Source organism: Leptinotarsa decemlineata, unplaced genomic scaffold (genome assembly GCF_025532065.1).
Source record: "Leptinotarsa decemlineata unplaced genomic scaffold, Ldec_3_MD MMD2_tig00026328_RagTag_RagTag, whole genome shotgun sequence".
In the NCBI taxonomy this organism is placed as follows: domain Eukaryota; kingdom Metazoa; phylum Arthropoda; class Insecta; order Coleoptera; family Chrysomelidae; genus Leptinotarsa; species Leptinotarsa decemlineata.
The window spans coordinates 11,943,506-11,965,692 of NW_027412688.1; the positions used below are offsets into that span (position 1 = coordinate 11,943,506).

At 34.2% G+C, this 22,187-nt stretch overlaps 1 long non-coding RNA gene across 1 annotated transcript; it reads right to left on the minus strand.

Annotated features, from left to right (window-relative positions):
• Positions 1 to 14,724: 14,724 nt before the first annotated feature.
• LOC111507660 (uncharacterized) lies at positions 14,725 to 20,522 on the minus strand. Its single transcript, XR_012467193.1, has 2 exons — positions 20,229 to 20,522; positions 14,725 to 15,779 (listed from the first exon to the last, which is right to left on the minus strand). It is a non-coding gene; the product is annotated as an uncharacterized lncRNA (long non-coding RNA).
• Positions 20,523 to 22,187: the final 1,665 nt, after the last annotated feature.

A 22,187-nucleotide genomic window follows, 5' to 3' on the forward strand; every position in this document is an offset into this window, starting at 1 on the left:
CCCTCTTCCCAACATTACAGGCATCTTAGACAAACTTGGTAGGGCAAATTATTTCACCACCCTCGATTTGGCATCAGGATACCACCAAATCGAAATGGACAAAAATGACATTTCAAAAACAGCTTTTTCTACACAAAATGGGCACTACGAATTCAGACGTATGCCTTTTGGGGTGAAAAATGGTCCCTCTACTTTTCAGAGGACAATAAATAATGTTCTGAGGGGCTTAAACATCGAAATTTGTTTAGTGTACCTTGACGATATAATAATATTCAGTAGCTCCTCACAAGAACACATCTCTAGAATAAAAAACGTATTCGAGAGACTGAGGAAAGCAAATTTCAAAATACAATTGGATAAATCTGAATTTCTTAAAAAATCAGTTGCCTACCTAGGACATTTAATCACCCCTGAGGGAGTGAAACCCAATCCGGATAAAATCTCAGCAATTCAAAAATTCCCTATCCCAAAAACTCAGAGAGAAATCAAATCACTTTTAGGCTTAATGGGATATTATCGAAAATTCATTAAAGATTTTGCGAAAATTACAAAACCTATGACCGCATGTTTAAAACGAAATGCAAAAATAATACATGACAAAACTTTTATCGAAAGCTTCGAAACATGTAAGAAAATTTTATGTAACGACCTTATACTTCAATACCCCGACTTTGAACGAGAATTTATAGTGACCACAGACGCTTCAAACGTAGCCCTAGGCGCAATCCTTTCACAAGGTAATATTGGCCAAGACAAGCCTATCGCTTATGCTTCGCGAACTTTAAATGAGACTGAACAACGTTATAGCAGTATCGAAAGAGAGCTTCTTGCGATAGTTTGGGCTTGCAAACAATTCAGACCTTACATTTTTGGACGACCCTTTACAATTGTATGTGACCACCGCCCATTAACATGGCTTTTTAATATTCGAGAACCCAATTCCAAACTATTCCGTTGGCGTTTGAAATTGGAAGAATACAACTACAAAATTGTGTATAAGAAAGGACTTCTAAACTCCAATGCGGACGCACTTTCACGTATTCAACTTAACATGCACGAAATCGACTCCATTGCTAACAATCCAGGTGACATTGTCAATCACCTTCAAACAAACATTGACCAAGAAACTTTAGACTTTCTTAGAGAACTAGCAGAAAATCCAGTAGAAAATTCAAAACCAGATATATCTAATGATAATCCTGGAAAACAATCAAAAATTAATATCATTTCAGATATCCAAATCAATCCCCCGAATGAACTCACTAATCAAATCGATCAACTACCTATCTCTCAAACTGACGAAACTCCCCATTCTTTATCACAAGAAGTAGCCAATGATGGAATTCCTATTCGAGATGATATAATCAATAATGAAATATATCAAATTCACGTTTTAAAAAATAAACAAAATAAAGTATCTCTTCAACAAGAAACATATGGTATTCATAAAATTTCAACAGTAAAACTACCTTCAGAAGAAAATGAACTCTTGATTTTCAATTTCATGAAAGATTATTTGAAACCGAATAATAATTACTTCATATATTTTGAAAACGCTCAACTCATGAAAAATTTCACAAAAGTGTACTCTGAAAATTTTAGCAAACAGACTCTAAAATTAATCAGGTGTACAAAACTTGTCAACACTATAAAAGGTCAAGACGAACAAATCCTCTTGATGAAAAATCATCACGAAGGAAAAACAAATCATCGCGGAATCGAAGAAACTTTACAATATCTAAAAAGAAATTATTATTGGATAAATATGAAACAAACTATTACAAATTACATTAATTCATGTGATATTTGTCGAAGAACAAAGTATTCTAGGCAAAATCCATATGTACCTTTAGTTTTGACAGAAACTCCTTCAAAACCTTTTCAAATAATTCACATCGATGCTTTCTTTTTCGACGGCCAAATATATTTGACAATTATTGACTCTTTTTCTAAATTCGCTCAAGCGATACCAATAGCCGGCAAATCAGCCATTCACATTTGTAATGCTTTAGTAAGGTATTTTGCTTCTTTTGGCACCCCTCAAAATATAACTGTTGATAGTGGCCGAGAATTCAGTAACGAAACTGTCAAAGAACTTTTGAAATTACACAAAATAAAAGTACATTTCACCACCCCTGGACACCATGAATCCAACAGCCCTGTAGAAAGACTTCATTCCACCTTAATCGAACATCTACGAATTTTGAAAGAAATACACCCTAACGAAACAGATCTCATTAATTACGCCATACTAGGTTACAATACTTCAATTCACAGTTCAACTGGTTTTACTCCATTTGAATTAATATTTGGTCATACAAATTCAAGAAGTCCAGAAGAAATTTTCAGTCCCAAAGAATTTTTTTCAACATATGGACAAGAACACAATAAAAAACTAACCCCTGTTTATGAAAAAGTTTTGGAAAAATTGAAATCTCGCAAAGAAAAAATACAAGAAAAAACAAACATTAAAGGTAACACGAACGAGGAATTTGAAATCAATCAAAAAAATTTCAAGAAAAATCCGAAAAACAGAAATAAAAAGAACAATAAATTTTTAGGACCATTTACCATTACAAAAATCTTAGAACATAACAAAGTAGAAATAAAAAATAAAAAGGGAAAGGTTGAAATAATTCACATAAAAGAATTAAGAAAACCACCTTTGTTACAGGCTCAAAATGAAGAACCTGAGAATCCTGAACCTCCTGACGTTATTAGCAATGGTCAGGGCCAATCCAGAAATTGAAATAAAAACAATAAGTCCTTCTTGGCTCTCGGAGAAGAAACATTCCAATATATGGACCAACCCTGTACACAAATCTTGGACATGTATCTCTGCAATCAAGAAAACCTGAGTTTCCACCCAGAAAAAGACTGCATTGCCGCCCTTATTCACGACAAGGATGCTAGGTGCCCCCAGATGCCGATAGAATCACCCACCCAAATATTCAATAAAATCAACAAGGAATATATTATCGTCATCACCTCAGTCAAAGGCAGCACCCTTCTACGAATTCCAACCAATTGCAGTTTCGAATTCAAACGATACAAATTCGAAAACCGCCAAAATTCGAATTTCGGAAAACCATTTGTCTTGCCAAAAATCAACAATGAAGTATTAAGGATTGAGACACTCGAAAGAAAACCTTTAAGGATAGAAAATATACCACTGGAAGATATCCATCAACTTCAGAGACATATCGATGCGACAAATCAACTATCAATAGAAGACATCGATTACTACCAATCAACCGACTGGATTCTATGGACAATTATCTGCTTTATTTTATTTGTTTTGGCCTGCTACACCTTCAGGAAAATTCAAATTGCACGGAAGAAACCAAACTCCGAATTGAAAGTGAAATTTGAAGGAAAAGAACTTGAAAATTCGCCTTCAGTCTTGTTCCAGCCCGAAGTCGAAATTTGAGGAGGAAGGAGTTATATCAGGAACTGATAGTACACCGGTATAACATTACAGATGCATGTTCCCAGACCAGGTCGTTAGCCGATCCAGCTTGCTTACTCAGCATTGCGTCATATGCGAACTTATTTATACACCTTGTTTTATTATTCATGTCATTCAATTATAGTTATTTGCCTTAAATGTACAAATAAAGTTTTTTTAAAAAGTCTCAAAGCAAATCCTTCGAAATAATTCGCTTGTAATTTAATACGTGTGAGACGCTAATTCGCATATAACAACTCCCATTTTTTACAAAAAGTTGTTACTTTCTGCTGCAACTTTTCACAAAACATTTTCTTGTGGAAATTGGTGTTGAGTTGGATTTCCTCTTCTATAGGTTCCTGGAGGTTGATACTTGGTCTTCTCCTGAGGATCAATCTCGATAATATATGGGATGGCTGTCTGTCTGATCTTGGATGATCTGGGGGTGGTTGATTGGAAGTGGATGTTATACCAATTCGTATAGGTCCTTTTCGTCTACATTTGCAAAAGATGTAAAGTATGATCAATACAATGATCAATATTATAGTGCAATATGTGAACCATGATATGTTTGTTCACAAATGGCTCATTGATAAGTTTATCCAATTCTTCGGAATATTGGTTTAATTCATGTTGAGCGATGTTCAACTCGTCAACGTTGATTTTGTTGAGTTTCAGCGGTTTCAGTTCTGGAAGATGTCGTTTTTCAGGAAGATGATCGCAACAGCTGTATGGTATTCATACGGCATGGTTTTTGTATGTGACGTTCTTATATCTATCGACGAAGTATTTGGAGTGAATTCTAGTGCTTCCAACGAATGAGCTGCATCCGGGTTGGAGTTTTAGCAGGGAATTGGTTTTGATCACTCGTGTAACTGGTTCCATATTTTCGCAGTTAATGGTGATTGGTAGGACTTCAGATATTGTTATGAGCCACAAATTTAGACTCAGTTCCTGGACATTGTATTCCGTAACGTAGATCAGTGAAGACTGGCAAGTTTTCGGGAGGATGGTCAATCTTCTTAATAGTTGGGCTCCGCATGTAGCTTCGCTATCAATCGGGTAGGGTAGTAGATCGTAGTAGATCAATCGTTAATGAACATCTTTCTGACCTCGCAGGGTCAGAAAGATGTTTCGGGATATGTTTGGAATGAAAAACAATATCTGAACAGTGTCAGCAATTGCTTTGTCTGGAACACAAGTGTTCATCTTGCTGATACTGCACAATTAGCACTTTTAGCAGGAAACTGTTATCGCTTGTAATTTAATACGTGTGAGACGCTAATTCGCATATAACATTTATATCCAAACAAGAATATAATCAAAATCTTATATAACCTTAATTCAAATATGCACATTTTGTCACGTAATATAGAACTTTTGCAAATTATAATAGGGTCTATCAGCCAAAACTGTTTTTACTCATTTTATTGGTCAAACTTGCCTTATTTCTGAGGGCAAGTGATTAAACATTTTGACCCCATTGTAATAAATAGAATTCCTGACCGAATCTGTTGAAGGAATTGGCAATTTCAATGCGCTGGAACGGGTGCTATAAGAATGGCATGAAGCCTCAAATAGAGAGACATTTTTGTAAATGAGGCAAACCGATTCCAAAATGAACAAAGCAATCACTGTTGAAATCTTTCGCTCAACGAATTCGTGTGTGTACGAATCAAGAAGTTTAATCGTGCACATATAACTAATAGCCCGTTTCTGCAGTACTAATACAGACAGAAGTGTTGATGAATTGCATAGTCCCCAAAACGGTATTTCATAACGTAGGTGGTATTCAACGAGAGTGTAATACACCGTTCTGGCAGTTTTTATTTCCAAATTTATTGAAGTTACTCTCACTGCGTAACATCCAGAACAAAGTTTATGTTTAAGTTGCTTGATATGTTCAATAAGTTTGAGCTTATTGTCAATGTGCATACCTAGAAATTAAGAATAGTTGCTACTATTCAGAATAATGTTTCGATACGAATTAAAACGTCTTATTATATCTGTCATTCTTGACAAATAATAATATGTTTCATCTAATTTGAATACAATCATGTAACCCTAGTGGTTGATGCGCTACTGTCGAGTGACATTTCTGAATATCATAAATAAATTGTTGGAATTCAAAGTAGAGCTTTAATCGGAAGATCTTTGCCTTATTTTAGTGAGGTTATGAGGAATAATAGAGTGTGACAATTGTTTTTCATTTCGGTTTCTAGCATCTGTTAATGATATTTGTACGTTTTATTTGAATTACATGTTCATTTGAGTTGTCTCAATAGCGTCAGAGTCTAGTTACTGTCAAAATCATAATATTGAATTGAACCTGAGAATTTCTGCAGAAGCATTTCTGCAAAGTTTCATAATGTAGTCACAGCCATATTGGAATATTTGATTCCATTAAATGAATTTGATCAGGGCACTGAGAGTGATTGAAGTTGCGAAAATGATGCATAAATAGGCCGTATGATTAAGAAGTGATAACACCTGGATGTTAATTTAATGCCTGTCAGTTTTATAGCTGTTAAAAAAAGCGCTGAATCATTGCAAAATCATGTTTTATCGGTAGGAAGGAAATAATCAACAAAATTACAAAGATCATTGCCAATGCTGTGTGTTGAATATGTTTTCAATCTAAAAAGCAGTAGAGCTGAAAATAATTTGTTGAAACATGAAGTTTTATTAGAATAAATATAGTTTTAAAAACTAAAAACACGCTTTTGAAGAACGTCGAACTGAAAAATTGAAAATATTTTTTTTAATGAGCCTAAAACAATAACGAACGAAAATACTAGTATTATTGTGATATAAAAAAAATATGGCACACAGTGCCCATGCTTTTCTCACAATAATACCAGTATTTTTCATTCGTTATTGTTTTAAGCTTATTTAAAAAAAAATATTTTCAACTTTTTAGTTCGACGTTCTTTAAAAGCGTATTTTTTAATTTTTTAAACTATATTTACTTTTCATCTTTTAGTTTCGAATGCTATGAAAACGTGTTTCTTGGACTTTTAAACTCTGGGATCAATCAGCGGTATATTGTTTAGAAAAATGACCATTGATATGTTCGTACAGCGCCATCTGCCCGCGAATCGATCAAGCAATAATGCCAATATATCAAGGAGGTTACGTACAGCTCCATCTGCCGCGAATAGATGAAGCAATAATGTCGATATATCGAGGATATTAGGTACAGCGCCATCTGTCCGCGAATAGATCAAGCAATAATGTAGGTAATTCTGTCAAATAGGGATCGCGAGCTTGAGAATTACAAACAACATACATATATACATACATACAGGTGAATCTAATATGAAGCGTGTAAGAACACAGATAAATATGCCAAGAAAAGACACATACGCTAATAGAACAAACCTTTCGAATGAAAATTGGAATATATAATTTCTCTGGTGGGTTGAACTCTGCCGTTCAAAGAATAGTTTTCTATATCAAGAAAAGTCATTTATGTCATGCCGTATAAATTCGTGGGTTCAGGAGACTGTAAACATAAGATCAACACTTCAACCAGAAACTAGCATTCAAGATCATTCATTCTTTTACGGTTGATCTCACATTATCACCCCATGAATGAAATAATTTGTATTTCTTGACCAAAAAAACACATTTTTCAATATAAGAAAATAATTTCACGAAAGCGTACAAAGATTTTTTGGATATGGAAATAACTTTTTCAAAAACTTTTGGCAAATTACCCCTACTCGGGTTTATGTTTTCTTCTTTCAAAGATTTTCATGTGCACCATCACAGGCCTACTTCAGGCCTAAGACATACATATTTAGAATATATTAAATGATCTTCTGACATTCAGCATGGGCTTGCAGTCTAGTTGTCAACTTAGGCAAACGAAAAAGATTTTTCAGCTACTTCTCAAAAAATCCGCTTCAAGCTCTTTATATCATATAACGATTTTACAATATTATCCAACTAAAAACTTGTCTTTTGCAATTACGAACGAAAATCACTTATCATTGAGCCATTACCTCAGTCTGGAAACATGTAGTAGTAGAACTAATTGATAGGGAACTGATTCCTAGCCCAATTCATGGATTCTGGTCATCGCCATCGTCGATGTGAATAACAATACATTGTATTGAATACTTTCTTTTTGAACGAATATGATTGCTTTCGATTCAAATTCGTCCAGCTGCTGTACATTATATTTTTCAGTAATAGTTTCACCTTCTTCGATGTAATCGGTGTGAATTGTGCTACAACATCCCAAAACAATATGGCCGTGACCTTTAAAGATAAACAGATCATGAGTTTGTTTAGTTTACTTCACTCAACAGTAAGATCTGTTGGAGGAGGTGAATGTTTCGAATTCCTATTTCGAAATATATATTTACCCAAGATATGCGATGGAATTGTCCGATAACTCTTTTAAGTGAAACTTCATTGTATGATTACCACGAGATAGTTCAAGAAACTCGCAACAAGTGTTTCACTTGATGAAGATATCGTATAGCGAAACACGTGTTGCAGTTTTGTGAACTCTCTAGTGGAAATCTCACAATGAAGTGTTACTTGAATGACTTATTTTCTCAATATACAATATACCTCGATACAGTCGTCAGATTGACTTTGATTTATGCTAGAGTGTTAGTATATGAGATGTTCCTTCCCTCTTTGGCATGCTTCTCCTCTGACATAGATTCCGTAGTCAAAATAAAGTCACTCGTGTTCCAGGCACATTCTGCTACCTTGGTTGGATATGTCCTGCACTGACGAGGAATAGTACTCCCAAACTGATCTATAGGTGATTCAAGCCAAACATATTCCAATGTTCCTCGTGGCATTAGCCAGGGAAGTAGTTGAATTCGTGCAGTCATTCAGCAAATCCTACTAAAAGAGATTTGGTATTTGAGGTTGATGATTTCGGAATTCATTTATGGATATCTCTGGAAATGGGGATAGAATTATTAGCAATTATTTTTTAATTTTCTTCAAAGCCATAGCGAAGTACAGAAATGTCATTATTCTCATACGATAGAGCATACAGAAAACAAACCTAGGGCATTTTATCACAACCATTACCACTGTCATATAAAATGTTTACTCATCACAATGTAAATTTTCATACAATAATCGGCTACTGACGTTAATCTTCTACACATTAGTGGGATCTAGGGATATCTGTGTTTTATATCAAACATGCTCACAATATTCCTGATGTCCTATAGTAGACATGGCCAACACTAATAATATTTCATTTCACTGTAATCAGATTTGGTGATAACAATATTGACGATAAATAGAATAATGATTCTCATAACGAGTTATCTGATATACAGGGAAAAATTATTATTAGTTATAGTCTATCCATATTCAATTGGAACGGCAATGAAAATACGAAAACATTTCTTGCCTATGGCCCCTAGTCGCCCAGATAGTAAGTAAACGTGCTATCAAATGTAGTTAAGGAATAAAGGCTTGGCTAGCTGGACTAACTGAATACTAATTTTTTGTCCGTTTCACAATATTTCTGTATCAGTGCCGTGTGTTTGTGGGGATAGGTGGGGTAGTGAGTGGTTTTGCAAACCAATTTTTGAAAACTTTTTTTAGAGATAAATTACCCTAACACCTAACTGATATTTTTGCACTCGACGCGCGTTTCGCTTACAAGGTTAGCATCTTCAGAAGAAGCAAATTGATACTGAATCTAAAGACAAGGGTTAGCTGTTATATACCTAAAGTTTTTTGATCCGATGTGGACTTTGTTTGTTAAATGATGATTCTCCTAATTGATTTTTCGGTAATTAACTAGTGGAACCACTACCTGCAAATTAATTTGTCAACAATAGATTAAAAAGCGGACAAATTACTTTGCAGGTAGTGGTTCCACTAGTTCATTACCGAAAAAAATTAGAATAATAATCATTTAACAAACAAAGTCCACATCGGACCAAAAAACTTCTGGTATATAAATAGCTAACCCTTGTCTTTAGATTCAGTATCAATTTGATTTCCTGAAGATGCTAACCTTGTTAGCGAAACGCGTGTGGAGTGCAAAAATATCAGTTTGGTGTTAGGGTAATTGATCTCTAGAAAAAGTTTTCAACTTTAACACCAAAGGTTCCAATCTCATCGTTTTAATCGATTTTTGTGAAAATCTTAGTGTTTTTGGGTACTTTCATCAATATGGCTTCCTGGAGACCTTTTGAAACAAATAATAACATTACGTGTGAGGAATCTGTGTCAATCGACAAGGATCCGGAATTTTAAAATAAGGACTTACATGTTCAAGTTCAGCGAGTAATTTCAAATATTCATGAATGCTTGAAGACGGAAAACTGCCACACTCACAGAATGCTATTGTGAATGGAATATGCGAGTTAACGAAACTATTTCGTCAACAGTTCTTCGAGTCATTAAAATAGGATATGTCATTGACCTTGCAATGAAACGAAAACAAAGGAATGAAAAATTCGCAAACGTTGATGGTGCTACAAAAGATGTGATTCGGCGAACAATTTATGGTATATACCAAAAAAATGAAGTATCAACTTCGGAATTGATTTGGTATAAATTACTCGACTATCTCGATTACACTTACAAATCTTTAGAAACTCTACGAGGTGTCTTATTGTCTTGTGTTTTCGAATATAAAAAATTGAACAATCGGATGGTCCTAATGGAATCGACACGCATTGTTCAACTCCGACAAGAATATTTGAGGCGAATGAATTCAGCAGACATACAATCTACCTCGACAAACTTAGTTTGACACCCATGATGTTGTCAAATATGGCTGGGTAGACGAAACCAAGTATTGTGCTCTGAACACACCTTCTTCAAGGGGAAAACGTGTTATGATTTTGCATGCCGGGAATGAAAGTGTTTTTGTATCAAACGCTTTGCTTCTGTTGGCCAAAAATATAAAAGATTCGTCTGCTGATTACCACGAAGATATGACTGCGGCTTTATTCGAAAGCTGGTTCAGTGAGCAGCTTTCTCCCAAATATTTCTCCAAACTCGGTTATTGTTATGGATAACGCTTCTTTTTATTCTCGGTTATTGACTTCAGTATCAAACAATAACACAAAAAAGCAGATATTGGTAATTTTATGCGAAATCATGACATGGAATTACCTGAAAAGATTCCAACGAAAAATGTATTACTGGCAACCATAAAACAACGTAATTTTAGGAAAGAGTATATTATTAATTCGATGTGTGAAACACGTGGTCATATTCTCTTACGTTTGCCTCCATACTATTATGTGTTCAATCCAATTGAAATGGTTTTGGCCACAATGGAAGAAAGCTCGCGGAAAAGTAATCAGTCACCGACTTTGAATGCTGTGGTGCTTGACAATATAAGGCGAGTGGTGAATGAAATAGTTAATAGTGATGTGTGGAAGAACTGTGTGGCCCACGTTATAAAAGAAGAGAACAAATAGCAAAGTTCCATAAATCCGATCGTTATCCGACCCGATGATGATTCCACCTCATCCGAATGTAGCGAAGAAAAATTTTGATTTTACTAGCAATTTTGTTGTCCTCTATTATTTTGTAAATATTTTGTAAATGTGATTATTTGTGTTTTCATTGTATTTTAGAGTTTTCGACTCATGAATCAACTACCTTAAATTTCGAAGTTTTTCGTAATTACCCATGGTGGAAAAATTCAGTTGAGATAACGTTTTCATGAGGTGATCAATTGCTATGATTGTAAGAATAAGTAACTGAAAAACTACCACTGAAAAATAATATGCCGACGCCTATGTCGAGGCGGGAATTCCTTCTCTGTGCTGTTCCAATTGGTATTGGAAATACTATATAATATGTTAGCTGATGAGACACTACGAACGAAGAAGATATAGGCATATATGCTATGCTCCTTGTGCAATGATAATATGTTTTTGGAGACTTGAACCCAAAAGAAAGGGTATGAGTTGAAACACAATGTTTTTTTTTTATTTTCAGTGACGTTTCGACTACTTATTGACTTTCAGTGACTCATTCACTATTTAAGCTACATAAAACCCCAAAAAGCCTGCACTACCCACTCAGATGAATATCTGCAAGAACTATCATTTGAGTAAACATACTGACTCGATTATGGCTTAACATACAATCCAGCGTCTGTAGGGATAGGACAGAATTTGTGGTTTCATGAGTGAAACTCATCGACATCTCCGACCACAGTCTGAGAGACTGAAGAAGAAGAAAAGAAGAAACAATTGGTTACTAATACCCCTACAGTTTATTGAAAATGAATAGCTATTTTTGTCTGTTGTCACAAATCCAACACACAAATTAACGTAGATTTGCTTTTTCAAATAGAAACGTTCACTTTAATTATTTTCAGTTTGCCGATAGAATTTCCCCTAGCAGAACTACTCCTTCTTTTTGTGAAAAGTAATAACGAAAAACCTCAAAGTTTCATGAATGAAAGTTCCATTTTTCATGTTATTTAGCAATAATATGAGCACAAATAGCATAATGAAACTTTGAGCCCATAGGCAGAGTGTTTTTATCTATAGTAGATCGCAAAGTATGAATTATAGACCGGTGTTGATAATTTTTGAAACCAAAAAATCAGAAAAGGAAGGGAATATGATAAATGAGAGGAAAAATAAATTACAGGCGATCTGAGTTCGGGAACTGGGAGGGGGTGGGTTTTTAAGGGTAAAAAATGGTTTGAATAGCATAGTTGCAGGTGATAAAAAGATCTATAACTTTTGTTTTCACAATTTTTTACATAACGTCAAAATGTATTTGAAAAATTCAAATACCCTATTTTTATCTTTTTAAGAAAAAATTTGGAGTTCTAAATTCAAATATTATTCATAAGGAATTTCTACTAGTATTGGATGAATGATCTTCTCATACAGCGATGAGAATGGTAACTACAAAAAATTTCAGTGCAAGGAATTCATCTCAATATTCCTTTCTATCAATGTAGGTACTCGTTAGAAGCCGTTTCAGAAGTAATATAGGCTACATTTCATTCAGATGTCCCCACGGGATCGGCATACAAGCGGTAGTTGGAACATTGTATACTGAAAAAATATGTTGAAACAGGCAATTGAAACTAGCTGAATTTGGTTGATTTACAAAAAGATAAACAACAAAATCTTCATATTTACGAATGGAAACTATTCGTGACGTCCGCCTCAGTAACTGAATGTATGACTGAGTCGCGCGGATATTGAGTACCTTAGTTATAAATGGACCTTGGTTACGTGCGACATTCAAAAGACACTGGGCAACAAAATATAACCCATGTTACTTGCTGATAATGTAGCTTTCTACTGGTGAAACAATTTTTAAAATAGATTGAGTAGTTTTCGATTTTATCCATTATCAATAACCACCAAACCTTTCTTCTACGAGTATACAATAACAGTTTGAATAGTTTACAGACGTATTTTTATTGAACGGTTTCATTTATCTTGCCCTGATTGTTATTATTGATTAGTAATTGAGGTTTTACACACTATCTGTTGAGAAATTCATGCGAAATTTGGTTTTCATGAAAATACATTGATTTAGTTTTGATGACAATACACTATAATGAATTCTGTATTATTGTAAATACAAGATGGTCGTAGCTACAACATGGCGGATTACGGTTTTATTGTAAAAAAATAATGTTGAAGATAATGTACTGAAAACTGAAAAATAATCCAGGGGGTCCTAGGTAACAGTCATCACACCACTCTCCTCAGCAATCTATGTTATTTATAAAAAAAAAATCTTTGGGTGCCGTATTGAAAAGGAATACGCTTCGCCAATGATTTTATAATTTTTTTTAATCTGATCAATACTGTAGATTGCTGAGAAGAGTGGTATGATGACTACTACATATTAATTGAAGTTTGACCTCCTTCATGTTGAAGATTGATCTAAAATTTGGTAAACATATTCAGTTTTGAGGACAATACAGTTAAATGATTTCTGTATCATTGTGAATTCAAGATGGCCACAACTACAAAATGGCGTATTGAATATTGTTTCATAACTACTCCAACATAGGTATCAAATGACGGCTTGGCTTGCAAGCTACAGCTACAAAATGGCGGTCTACATGTTTTTTCACAACTACCTCAATATGGGTATCAAGTGACTGGATTTGACTAGTGAAATAGTAGTATACTTTGAAAAAGATGCAAATTCAGGATGACCTTAGCTAAAAAATGGCGAATTACAAACTGTTTCACATCTATCTCAATATCGGCATCAAATGACAGGACTTGACTAGTGGAATATTAGTATACGTTGAAAAAGATGCAAATTCAGGATAACCGCAGCTACCAAATGGCCTATTACATATTTTTTCACAAGTACCCCAATATGGGTATCAAATGGCAGGACTTGACTAGCAGAATAGTAGTACACTTTGATAAATATGGAAATTCAGGATGGTCGCAGTTGCAAAATGGCGGATTACATATTTTTTCATAATTACCTCAATATGGGTATCAAACAGGACTCGACTAGTGGAATAGTAATATACTTCAGAAAAGATGCGAATTCAGGATGGCCACAGATACAAAATGGCAGATTACATATTTTTTCACAACTACCTCAATATGGGTATCAAATGGCACAATAATCTGTTTTTCCGTTAACCAGCTGTCGCACCCCTACGAACGACAACCCTTAGAAGTCGAAACTTGTGCGGGCTAAGAAATAACGAGGTCATACCTTTTAACATATGATTCCTAACACGAGTTGGACAATAGCAAGTGTACGATAGCAAAGTACTCACGTCGAACCTACCGGCTACCGAATAGTAGTAGACTTTGATAAATATGCAAATATAAGATGGTTGCAATTATAAAATAGCGAATTACATATAACCTTGTAATCTACGGTATGGATCAGATAAAAAATTATAAAATCGTTAGGCGTAGTATTTCCATATTGCCGAGAATAGTGGTTTGATAAATGCTATTTACATAATTATCATCTTTTTTCTTCAGTAAAATCGTTTAATATAATTTTCTTTCTACTTATTTCATATCTTATGTAAGTAAGAATGAAACACAATGGAAAACTGTTTACCAGATCAAATGTTTGAATTTTTGTTTCATTATGGGTAGATAATAGGTACTTACTTTGATCTATGAAAAAATACTTGTTGAATATTATCTGCTATTTTCGCGATTCCTGCCTGCTATCTGGGCTATCTGAATACTATAGGATTAATTATGATAAATTTCACTTTCTCGTATGAAAGTTGATAATTCCAAGTTGCTTTCATAACTTTCGAATTCTCGATGAAAATAAAAATCCAGGTGTACTCTGAGGCTCTTTATTTCAGAGTCAAAAGTCACATTCCAAAGCAACCAGCACATTGTTGATAACTGTTGTAATTCATATAAAAGTCTTCTCTACAGAAGTAACAACTTCTCATAACTACTTGACAATACCCAAAGTTTGAACAGGATGTCACTGGAGCAAACGGTTTTTTGTAACACCCACTAATACAAGGATTCGTAACTTGGTACATAGTCGAATGACTACACTGGTCACCACACATCATACCATACGGATTACAATTCGAAAACGGCCCGGAAATGCAAGGTGTAATCACATTGCAACATCCTTCTTGGGGAACTGGATAGGCTGCCTGTGGGTATTGCATAGGATTGTCAACTTTGATATAAATTGGTATAGGAACAGGTACTGGTTCTGGATTCGACACCGAATATTGGCTTTGGTCTGTGCAATTTGTGCAATTGATTTTTGAACTTGTGTGAATGACAGTCACATTATTTTTTTCGACTGTGTACGGGCTTCTGGTGTATGGTCCAGAGGTTGAGGAAGTTGTAGTTACACAGGGTTCTACTGTTCCATCGCAACCCGTGTCACAACATTCTTCAATATTTATATTCTGAATATTTGTATTTGAAAAAGTGACAGGAATATCTATTTTATTGATATTTGTGATGTTGTTGGTTATCATGATTGTTGTTATAACAGAACCATTGTTTGTATTGCTAATATTCGAATTATCTACTACACTTGGTGTAGGATGAGAAGGTGTTATCGTCGAGGAAGGGGTAGTAGAGTCTCCAGTGTTTGGAGGAGTAGGACAAGGACTACATCTCCTCTTGCAGTCATCTGCACACTTTGGGGTCCTGCAGCCACTATCGCATATTTTATTACAGGCAGTGTGGCAGCGAGTAATTGTTTCACAGTAACTTCTGCAGCAGGTAGTTGTTTCACAGTAGTTTTCGCAGCAGGTTTTTGAATCGCAGCAGTTTTTTGAACCATCGCAACAATCATTGTTTTCAGCAAAAATCTGTGTTACAATTATTGGTGTCAGTAGAACTACTGACCAGGTGAAGCGCTGAAAATAGATACTCTCAGTTAGAAACACATGTATGAAATGAACATTCTGAACGATAACATTATTCAAGTAAGCGTAAGGAAAAACCTTCAATGTCAAAGGAGAACTGGTGATATTTCACTTTGAAGACCATTCAATTGCTAACACATATTATCAAATCTATCAATTGATACCAAAGTCGTTTGAAATGAAATGTACTTTAGGTACTGAAAATATATTCACAATTTTTTTTCATTTCATAAATACAGATTCAAACGAATTGTCTTTGAAAAAATGTTCACAAATTCCTTTCAGCTCAAACTTTTTCTCCGCCTCCGAAGAATATGATTGAGATGTCATTCGATTCGGAATAGCGTGTAGATGTAGATGATTTTCGACATAATTCAAGTGCGGCTTGCAAAACTTGCGATAGTTATAAACACCGACATAATTCAAGTGCGGCTTGCAAAACTTGCGATAGTTATAAACACTGAAGTGAAACAAGGGGTTTGGTTTTTGCAAATGACTCAAAAACCATTTGACATTTTTCAAGTTCAAATAATGATTGAAAAAGTGCAGGAACAATATTGATAATTTTCCCAGAGGGTTGAAAACATGTCCTAAAATGAAAAAATATTATTTCAAAACCAAAAATTGAGAAAATTCAGACAACTACTGGATACTGGATGAATGTACAATGATCCGCGGTCAAAAAATTCTCATCGATATTTTCACTAGTAATGCCACTAGAGGTCAAATTATTTCCGAAAGTTTTTTCGAGCTCATAAATATTTTGAAAATTTCCCAAATAGTAGACGAAGGAAATTTTCTAAAAATATTCATGAGCGAAAAAAAAATTTCGGATATTAATTTGACCTCGCGTGGTATTCGGTAAGCAAATTCCACATCGAATTGTGGTGGAAAATCGAATATTTTCAAATTTATTTTTCCATTCTCAAAAATACCTATAAACTGTTGATTTCTACTGATTGTGGTAGCGCAAAAGTGCCATTTAGGGATTTCAATTTATAGTTACGTGAGCTTACTGCAAGTGGTAGGAAATTAAAATTTTAGAGGTTTCTCGGTAAGCTGCATAAATAGATTCACAGCGCGTCATAGCTTTGGCAGCAATTATTTAGGCCTTCAAATTAGTAATTTTTACTCATTGTAGTAGCATGGGAATACCATTTCAAGATATAAAATAGTATATTCTTCAATTCAACATGCTACACTATCACTACAAGTGGTAGAAAATAGTTTTTTGCGTTTTTATCAATATGGGTTATGCGTGCTATAATGGTATGGAATTCATAACCAGCGTCGGCAAGCATCAATCAAAACATCAAAAAAACTCGTGTTTTGTTACAATACAGACTATTGCATAGACAGTAAAAACAACACAATTCTTTGTTTGAAAAATGAATCGATTTGAAAATCATACTATATGCAAAATATGCGTGAAATTGTCTGATGTAATGATCAATCATCGTACTATGACTTATTTACTCGCATTAATGGAGGATTGTGGCTTTAACTTGAAGAAAGAAAATTTGTTCCGAATTGTCCACGAATATTTGCATTTAAACTACGCAAAATTGAAAGTAGTGGATGGGAAAAAGGTGAATAAATTAATGTCTGAATATATATATTTTATTAAACATAGACACCTAATTGAAAACATTCAAAGTCTTGCATTTTCGTCATTAAAAAGAGAGGAGGTGTCCGTGTAGCTTTGTAATTAAAAGGTATCAAAACTAAATATTATGTGAACAAATAAAAACCAATCTGTCAAAAGTGGTCTGTTATTGTAAACGTCAAAAAATCTCCAGTATGATTCGCTGTTGGGTATCCCACAGGAAAAAAAATCCACTAAAATACCTTCATTGCCATGGTGATTTGTCAAAATAACGTATTTTAATCGGTTCAAAATTACAGATGTGGATTTTTCCAGGTAATTATGTATTAGTTGATTCCCAATTTTCATCTACTTTCTGTTTGCATAATTGCAAGTTGCTTCATCGGACCAGAACCTGTCATTGGCATCGCTTTGGGCTTTGCCAAACAAACATTGAACACCTGGATGACAAGAAGATTTGAAGACATCTGGCAGAATCTTTCAGAATTGGCTGACTCCAAGGCGTTCATTCACGCTTCGAAATTCGAAACCAAACAGTTGTTTGACTACAGTGAACCACAATGAATCCTTGCGAATTGCGGTGGAAGGACGAATACCTAACCTAACCTAAGCTACCGCATAATTCATTGGAAAATCACGTTACAGAGTTTTTCAACGCGTATTGTTATCCATTCATTCATCCAATAAATGCGTCAGCAATCTCAATTCTCAATTTTGATATTAATAAAGTTGAAATAGTAGTTTTTCATTTGAAGCTCCAAAGTTGACGTGTCTTGCGCAAGCCAGAGTATCCGTTTCAAAACGTATTTTCAAATATCGGTCCTATTGTTCCACGAGGTACGACTTTTTTGGAAATGTCTCCTTCTTGAAATTTTTTTCACATTTTAAAGGTGTCAAAGAGTTTTTGGGATATTTGCAAAAAACTAAACTTGATTCTCTTCAGTCAAGTGTTTATAACTATTGCAATTTTTGCAAGTGGCACTTGCATTTTTCCAAAAATTATCTACACGCTCTTCAGAATTAAATGACTTTCCGTTCATATTTTTCGGAGGCGAAGGGAAAAATTTGAATTGAAAGAAACTAGAAACTAGACTATGGGGAGTACGCTGGTTCAAGTTTTCTCATGTTATAAAATGACTGTCTTGGTATTTTGCCTTAGAAATCTGTTCAGACTCTCTACTTCGGCAATTTATTTTGTTTTGAATTCGAATTTGATCATTGAATATTGTGTATGTTCATACACTTGTGATGCACTGTTTGGAACCTTTGGTTCAGTAATGAATATTACTGGAGTTTTTTCCCAATACCAAACCGTCATTTCAACACGTCGACACGTGTTTCGATCACCAAGTGTAAACTACACCAAGTGTAAACTAAATCTACATTCAATGTTGTCCTTATTTACTAGTCAGGTAAATATGATATCAAGCTATATAGTAAACTATCAGGTATTGATCAACGATCGTTATTCGTTACGGTGGTTGATCAATTCCATTCATGACCAATACCATTCATTGAATAAAGTCTATGAAATAGTTTTGTTGCAAAACATGATGGGCAACTACTGATTTTTCTGGTCTTCCATATTTAAGGTGTGTACATAATTTAGGTGTGCTACATACTTTAGGTGTGCTATATACTTTAGGTGTGCTATAAAAAATTGAATACTGGCATACTTCCATCAAAAAAATTCACGTCTAAGAAAATGTCTACGGCGGCAGTAGACGGAAAGTCAGGCATAAAAACCTGCTGGAAAACACGGAAAATAGTCTTCATACAGTTATCTCCGCCCGCTGAGTATCTTAAATTATTGGATTATTGGACAGAAATGCCAATTGATCAAATGAACGACAAAAAAGACATTCTGCTCGTGAAACTGCTAGATTTCAAAACACATTTTGAGGGAACTTTTGTTGTGATTGGGCAAGAAAACCTACTCTTGTATAGACAATATTTATCTTTATGACCATCTCATACTCCACATAAGAGGTTATTCTTGAACAAAAAAAAAAATGCTCGATTCAGTCTGCTCGATTCAGTATCAACAGTTTGAGAAATCTCGCATTGAGTATCGAAGAATTTTTAAAATCACACAATCCTAAAAATTACATAGGTCATAGCATTCGTCGAATTTCAGCGACGTTATTTGATGATAGTGGTGGAAACATCACAAATTTGAATGGACACGGTGGCTGGAAGTTTACCAATGTTGCTGGAGGGTATATGTATAGACAATTCACTCACAGACAAAATAAAACTTGCTATTACGATTAAAAAATTATCAGATGAAAACCATCAATGTTAAGCATGAACTTTACCTTCTTGTTCTGACTTCAAGAGAAGGCATCTAAATATACTAAGCATTTCAAACAAATTGAATCCCTTCCAGTATCAGCAGTTGCTCAATTTTTCATATAAACATCAATATCAATGAGAATTAGAATGGTTCTATTTCAATATTTGATACAAATAAATATTGAACTGATGGGAATTCTGTTCTACAAAGAAATATATTGAAGAAATTTGTCCCACTGATTTGTTATTGTACACGATTTCCAAGAAAATAGTATACGCAGCACTTCTGAAAATTGTTTTTGTGGACTCGCAGACTTCTAGGGTTGTCTACGGCTCGTCCTAGAGTTTTGATTACTCATTCAATAGTTGTGATTCATTAGTAGTTGTGATAGTTATCTACTATCACAACTACTGTTTCATTTTATTGTCCAATCTTCAAAAATAATAAATTTTCCAACCTCGAAAACATAGTAAATTTAGATATAATATTATTATTAATAATGGTGAATCTCTTATTTCAGAAAAGATAACATACTAACCATGTTGCTTGTCACTGCACGCACATTTCAACTAACTTGATCAATGTGACTATATTAATAATTAGCAAAAAATGCATGTTTTATAAACTTATCGATGGAACTTGTATTTCTATTTCATATCATTGAATCTTCTTTTAAAACGTCTTTGGGTCAGGGTTATCATTTTTTCTCACTATTGAACTCATGCTATTTTAGGATTGTTATTTAATTGCTACAATTCAAAAATATGAGCATTGATGACATAGTTAGGTATGAAGATTATGCAGACTATTGTAAGTACAATTCATATTGTATGAAGTTCTTTCTGCCAAAGATAGCTATTATTGATTTTATTCCTTTTCCTGTTTGTGGAAATAATATTTTTCAACAAACATTTTAGTGATAATTACTCGGGTAGTGTTAGGTAAGCTGTATAACATTCAATATATATTCATTATGGATTTTATAAGACGCTAGAAAAATGATTCGAGAAATGCACAAATGAATAGGTAAAAATTCAAAGAAAAAAATTGACTCAACTGAATCCATTTAAATATTCTTGTGTTATTAGAAATGAAGATGAACTATTGGTATACTTGAATAACTTTAGAGAAAAATTGAATATCATTGTTGTTATGGTGAATGACCTCAGCACCATAGGAATTTCGGGGTATTAGACATTTCATAATGAAGGGGTTATAGTATATGCTATGATTGTACAAGTAATATGGAAAATATTGGTGATATCAAATTATCTCGATGGAAAAATTGAAATTAGGAGCCATATACAGGGCCCTATGTACCTACCATAAAAAATTCAACTCAGACTTAGTTGAGTATCTTCAGCATTCAAACAGTGCAGACATACAAATAATCATTGTAGACATAAACCTCAACCTATTATCAGATTGTGAAATTGTTGAAAAATATAATAATATCCTGAATACCAAAATCATTGTATGTTTATGAAGCTGATACAAATGAAGTACATGACGTGATCATGGAATTGAAATCACAAAAATCACCAGAGCATGAAGGAATTCCGACACTCAGTGAGTCAATGTGTCACCCTAAACTTTTAGAAAAGCTGGAAAACATTGGTATTCGCAGAACAACTATGAAGTCTTCAAAAGTTATTTGAATGATTGTGAATAGAGGGTCCGGATTGGTGATAAAATGAGTAATCCAGGAACTGTGGGACTTGGGATACCTCAAGGAACTGTGCTAGGCCCCGTTGCTCCTTCTTGATACAAGAGGTAAGGTTTTGAGCTTTGCGGATGACACTGTCATCCTATACACATGAACTACGTGGGAACAACTCAAGTTATGTGTAGAAGAACATTTTCTAGCAATCGAAAGTTGGTTTCGACAGAACAGACTCACAGTTAACTTCGATAAAATTAATTACCAATCACGTCATACTCCAATAAATCGCCCGATATTGGACAACTCAATATCAACAATAATTACTAGATAACTGAAAGTGTCTCAATTAGATATCTACGTGTGAAAATTGATAGACACCTTCCTTGGGACTTACAAATGAAAGGAACAGTAATAAATTTGGACGGTATATTTTCTAAATTCCAATATCTCAGAAACTTCCTAGAGATAAAACACTTGAAAATGCTATATTTTGCATTTGTTCAGTCTCAGTTGTCATACGAGATAATCGAATAGGGAGGAGAGTTCATTTGGTGAATCTTGATACAATTCAGAAGTGTATTTTAAAAATGATATTTCAGAGACACACAGGTTCCTGACATGAGTATTCGAAAAAATATAAAAAAAAAATATATTCAGATAATATTAGCTGAAAACTCCTGCCACAAAAGAAACAGAGATAATTCTGTGATCGCCCCTCGTTGTGAGAAAACGATTAGACAAAGAAATGCTTGTTACTTGGGACCACGAAATTATCAGATAATACCCGATGTAATCAAAAACAATCATAATAACAAGGAAATAGTTAAAAAATGG